The sequence below is a fragment of the Alexandromys fortis genome, unplaced genomic scaffold, assembly GCF_014885135.2.
Source record: "Alexandromys fortis isolate MF-2015 unplaced genomic scaffold, M_Fortis_MF-2015_v1.1 scaffold_177, whole genome shotgun sequence".
Lineage (NCBI taxonomy): Eukaryota > Metazoa > Chordata > Mammalia > Rodentia > Cricetidae > Alexandromys > Alexandromys fortis.
Genome location: NW_026068056.1, coordinates 2340359 through 2346472, shown reverse-complemented (window position 1 = coordinate 2346472; position 6114 = coordinate 2340359). Strand labels below are relative to the sequence as shown.

At 46.0% G+C, this 6114-nt stretch overlaps 1 non-coding gene across 1 annotated transcript; it reads left to right on the top strand.

The window, feature by feature from the left end:
- Positions 1 to 5411: 5411 nt before the first annotated feature.
- LOC126487254 (small nucleolar RNA SNORA73 family) lies at positions 5412 to 5614 on the top strand. The gene has a single exon (XR_007588321.1). It is a non-coding gene; the product is annotated as a small nucleolar RNA SNORA73 family (small nucleolar RNA).
- Positions 5615 to 6114: the final 500 nt, after the last annotated feature.

Below are 6114 nucleotides of genomic sequence, written 5' to 3'. Positions count from 1 at the left end.
AAACATGGCTGCAGTTTCTCTAGTTAGAGCTAGGTGTGGTATCACACACCTTTAATCCCACCCCTCAGGTGGCAGAGGCAGGCAGAGCTCTGTGAGTTCAAGGTCAGCCTGGTCTACGTAGCAAGTCATACATGGCCAGTAGGGGTTACAGAGAGAGATCCTATCTCAAAAACCAACAACAAAAATGTCAGAGTGGGTCAGTAACAGCACAGCAGGTATCGTGTCCGTGTTCACTGCTACGCACTTCAGGTGTGCAGCACGTTCAGGCATGCAGCCTCTGAGCTTCCAGGGATTCTCCTACCCCCACTTCTCATCTCACCGGTGACAGGTATAATGATCTGTACTGTCCCTTTAAGAGACAAACCCTGCCCACTCTCCCCACCTTCCACTGAGGCAAAGCAGATCTTCCTTCCACTTCCAGCCTGCACTCTCTCTCTCTGCCTAGTCTCTCTTCTGAAGTGGCTACAGTCTCTTCTCCTCTCCCCTCCTCCTCCTCCTCTTCTTCCGGTTTCTCTCTCTCTCTCTCTCTCTCTCTCTCTCTCTCTCTCTCTCTCTCTCTCTCTCTCTTTCTCTCTCTCTCCCTCCTCCCCTCTTTCCTTTTACTGAATAAACTATATCCAAACTCAGTCTGCATGGTGTGCCTATCCATCTCTGTCTCTCACCTGCCGCGGCTCCTTGCTGGACCCGGCTGCAGTGTTTTATTTAAACCATTACAGCAGGAATACATGCTACTGTGTCTGGCTTTGTGTGGGTTCTGGGGATCTGAACTCACATCATCACATGTAGGCACCAAGTCCTTTAACCACTGAGCCATCTCCCCTGCTTGTTTGTCCCTCCCTCCCTCCCTCCCTCCCTTCCTTCTTCCTTCTTCCTTTCTTTTCTTTTTTTTTTTTAATTTATTAGGGATACAGTGTTCTGTCTGCATGGATGCCACCAGACCAGAAGAGGGCACCAGATCTCATTACAGATGGTTGTGAGCCACCATGTGGTTGCTGGGAATTGAACTCAGGACCTCTGGAAGAGCAGGCAATGCTCTTAACGGCTGAGCCATCTCTCCAGCCCCCTTCCTTTCTTTCTAAGACAGGGTCACACTATGTAGCTTTGGTTGGCATAGAACTAGCTATGTAGATCAGACTGATCTTGAACTCCAAGTTGGTCTGCTTCTGCCTCCCAAGTGCTGAGATTAAAGTCATGTGCTACACCTGAACTGCTAGGATTTTTGTTAAAAAATATAAAAATATGAACAACTTGTGCGCAATTATGCCTCAGTTAAAGCTATTGTGGTGGCAGGGGGTGTGGAGGCAAAGGAACATTGCCTAAGAGAAAATATAAACAGCCAGTTACATATAATGAGTGAGTGTTCAGCATGTTTGGCAGCTGAAGGAGAAAACATGAGGTACCACCTTTATGCACCAGATGGTGAAACTTCGGTTAAAGGCCTTCTGGGTTTTGAGAGCTCCAGTAGGCAGGGAGTCTAACCCAAACTCACCAAAGTCAGTTCACCTCTGTTTCATGCCAGAAGGAAAGCTATGCCTGACATTACACAGGGCCCAGGCCTGTGGGCAGGTGGAGCCACCTTTCCAGAGCTTCCAAATCCAGGATCGAGCAGCTGCAGCCAGGCACATCTATAGATCTGTAAGCATGAGTCTCCAGCCAGGCACATCTACAGACCTGTAACCCAGCCATGCACACCTATAGACCTGTAACCAGCCATGCACATCTATAGACCTGTAAGCATGAGTCTCCAGCCAGGCACACCTATAAACCTGTAAGCATGAGTCTCCAGGTCAAATGGCCCAACCTGGCAGTGCCAGTGCCTGCTCTGATCCTCTGCTATGGGAGCCGTTTTTGAGACAAAGCTGATATTCCTTTGCTTATTCCCAGAGTGAATCTGTGGACCACCTAATGATGGTCCTGCAAGAAGCTCTAACTCCCGAGTCAGGAAACCAGAGCCTGGCAATTTGACTTTAGAGAGGCACAGAACCCACCTCTATCCCTTGCTCAAACACAATTGTCTGAAACATGCTGGAAGTCTTCTCTGGCCACCATCTCTGTTGCCTTCTGTGGCTTTGACTTTGTCAAGGCCACAAGATTGTCCCTCACAAGGAAGATGATTGATTGACATGATTGACAGATGGTCTGCAAAGGCACATTTGCCCCAGGGTGAGAATGACTCAAGTTTAAGTTGACCTGGCCTTAAGATCTGGTTCCCACTGAGTCATAACAAGTCCTCCAGAAGAGAAAGACTCTTCCAGAAGTATGACCACCCTGCATGGAGGAGCCAGTACTGCCCTGGGGAGGGGGCTTAAGGGACATTGGTTACTGGTAGAGACCACAATTCTTCCAGACTTGCCCGGATAGCTACCAGGGCAGAACTGAGTACCAGGCAGGGCATAAGTAATTTGTGAATACTCACAGATACTGATAAATTATGGAGACCCAAAAATGTGAGCCTATTTCCACCTTGTCTGAAGGTCAGAGAGTTTCACCCTGACCAAAGGTCAGAGAGTTGGAATGAACTTCTGCCCTCTCAAGGTTAGTGTCAACAGGTGTGGCTAATATCCAGACCTTGTATTTCAGGTATAGAGAAATAGATTTGTTTCTACCTCAAACAAGAGTCTAAAAGATCCAGCTAAGTTCCTACTCTCTTAAGGAAATAATAATAGATTCCTTCCAGGGAGTGGTTTGTCTACAGAATGTTTTGGCCTCAGGTGTGAGTGTTACTTGTCCTGTTCCAGCAACAGAATGTTATAACTAAGAATGTAGCCTGCAACTTTCAATTGGTATGTTCATTTTCTTGTATCATGTTAATTCTGTTTTTTTTTTCATCTTAATCCTACCTTTTGGGGTGGGGGGTATTTTAAGCAAATAGAAATTAAACGCAGGAGAATTCAGTATTCCCTGGAACTCCCTCCCGGTACTATCCTATGCTTCTGTTCCATTATTTTCACTTGCATCTTCGTTCACTTTACTTATTTTTAATCCCCATACCCCTACCCTGGTAAGTGGTATCTTTGGTGAAGCTGGTCTATGACCATCAATACGTGTGTGGTCCTTCTGATGAACACCCATGGCACAGAAGAGGGAAGGAAACTGTGTAAATGATATTCCTCCTTGGTTCTTACACTTTTCCGACGAAACTGCCAATTAGTTAGTATGCAGATATTCAAAGGGCAGGATAGCAGCATCTGGACCCCAGAGTGTCAAGCATCCTAGGTGACACAGCAGAACAGCAGCTGCTGGCCTACTCTTGACTCCAAATCATCGCGTTCTGGGGCGAGATCTGACCATCCTTGAGATGGCTACAAAACACTGTCATGCTAACTGCCTTGAGGCTGGTTTTTCTCTGTTGTCCCCACTGACTTTGACCTTTTTCTTTTCAGCTCCTTGTAGACGGTGGCTTGTCCCCTACTTCACTGGGCTTCAGTAAGGATCAGAGAAAAGAGCCAGCTGCAAAAATCATTGATGACCACATCTAGCTTCTGCGTGAGCATGTTTTGTTGGCGCTCACTCCCAGAGGGAAATACTGAGGAGTTGTCTACAGGGGTGCTTGGGCACCCCTACTCTATTCTGTGATGTGAATGAAGGGGTTCCTAACCATGGAGTGTATTCTCTCACACCCAGACCTCTGTTACCCAGGAATCCCTGTGGGAACCTCATCCGTAGCCTAGCCTGCTTAATCTTGGACTCAGCAATGAGAACCCCAAAATATCACTGTTTAAATATTATGTATTTATATCCTAGGATTGCTAGAACATAGTAAAAACTGGGAAACCCAAATCACAAAATTCAGTTTTCTTATTTAAACAAAGTATATAATATACACATTGGAAAACACTGCAATAAAACCCATTCTTTCACAGAATGACTGTATACTCATAGAAATGCATTCTCTTGTAGTTCAGAGGACAGAGCCAGTGTCCTGGGGTGGACAGAGCCACCCTCTCTCCAGCTTCCACAGCTCTTGGCTTGTTCTAGCATCAGGCCAGTCCACACATGACATCCCTCTGTGTGCACTGCTGTCTCTGTGTTCATAAGGACACTGGTCATTTGGATTAGGAACATCCTACTGACCTCAACTTCCTACAGTCATTATCTCTGAGGACCCTTTTTCCAAACAAGACCTCTGCTGGGGATACAGACTTCTACACATGAATACCGTTTTGACCCTAAGCCAGGAGAAAGCAGGCCCGAGGTCACAAAGGTAAACAATGGAGAGCTTTGCAAAAAAGCAATGACAGGGTGTATTCCAGGACCACCATTTTCAGGATGACCACAAAAATGAACTGGAATTAGGATACCCTAAAGAGACACCATCCATGCTGCAAGGTGTCCAGACTGATCCACCGAGCAGCGTGGAGAAAGAGGACAGATTTATATCACTGCTGCTTTGACAGGTTCACTATCATAAGGGAGGCAACTGATGAGATAAACAGTTTCAGGAGAGCTCAGTATTAAACTGTCATTTTGTCAATAAAACGTCATTTCATCAATATAATGTCTGTGTGCCTGAATGCTTCTGCATAGTTAATTCTGCTGATGCATTAGGGAATGTTCTACACAATATTAATCAAAAAGTAGTGTCAATAGAAGGGCAATATGTAAGCCCAGATATAAAGATTACAAATCTCTCTGAAAGCAGTATTCCCACCAAGATACTTCTCATCTAAGAATATTTGTATTTTTTTTTAAACTGCAATTTGAAAAATTAGTTGGTCAATGGAAAACAATTAGAGTAATAAAGAGAAATCCCTTGGGAAATTAATTTCTACAAAACATTGTTTGATTAAATTGCACTTAATATTTGGAAAGTCCTCTGAAGATAAAAATGGTCACAACCCCAATGCCTCTAGCTAGTTCTAATACCTGGAACCTGACAGAGTTAAGGGGCTATTGGACACAGCCTGAAGCTGCAGGGCTTTGGACATCTCTATGAAATGTGGGTTTTAGAATCTCCTGCTAGTTGGGCAGGTGTCTGGAAAGCTGCTGGAAGTACCAGATCCTCTTTGCAACTGGCCAAAGCCCCTGGCCCTTCACTGTGAGCCAAGGTACTGCTTCCCACTCTTTCTCCAGCCTCCGACTCTCGCGCCTTGCTCGAGACCCTCCCTCTCCCTGCCTTATGCTGCCTTGCTCTAGCCTTGTCCTGAGCTTCCCTCTGAGGCCTCGAGGGCCAGATTCCCATTCATAAAGGCCCTCATTCTGGAACCACAGCATGCAGGGGAGGTGTAGTCTTCACGGGATCAACAGGAACAAGAAACAAAACTCATGGTCTGGGTTACCGAGTCCTGAACAGGTTCTGGGGAAGATTGGACCCACCAAACCTTGGGCCCAGCCCGACTGACTCAGAAACCCCCACTCTCTTAGTTAGGGTTTCTATTGCTGCTACAGTCATGACTAAAAGCAAACTGGGTTCAACGTGTTACCCCGGGAGGTCACTCTCCCCGGGCTCTGTCTTAGTGGCCTAGGGGAGCATAGGGCCCTGCCCCTTGATGTACAGTCCCATTCCACAATGTTGGAGATGGAGCTGGCCTTCGAGTCTGCGCCTGCGTATTCCTACGGCTTCTCAGAGACCTCTGGATGATGACTGAGGAGACAAACCGTGCAGGAAACAGTCTTAAATCACGAGATCTGGGAGTGAGACTGTGTGATTGGGAAATTGCTTTAGAATTTTACTTAAGAAAAAAAAAAGCCTTCTTTTGCAGAACTCATCGGTGATGACAAGTTACTTGTTGGTTAAGAGCTTACTCATCAGTGAGTGCAAGTTATCTGCTCAGCCACCTGCTGAAGGTTAACAGCCGGTAATCTTCTCGGTGCTTGATTTTGGAGCCTTGTAACTAGAGGTAGTTTGGCAAAGTTGCTGTATTAGGGTTCGACACAGAACATTGCCAGGGCTAAGCAAGCACTTCTCCCTAGCTATTCTTGGTCTGGTAAATGTATATTAAAGAGACTAGGTTTGAACTTTAGCATATTTTTGCCCCTTTTTGAGGTCCGTGTGCTGTGTGTGTCCATTTCCTGGTAGGATGTACACAGACTGCCCTGTTCCTTTCCCCAAGACCATACAGACCACAAGTGGTACAGAATGGGTTACAGAACTTACTTCTAGTCTATAGATAT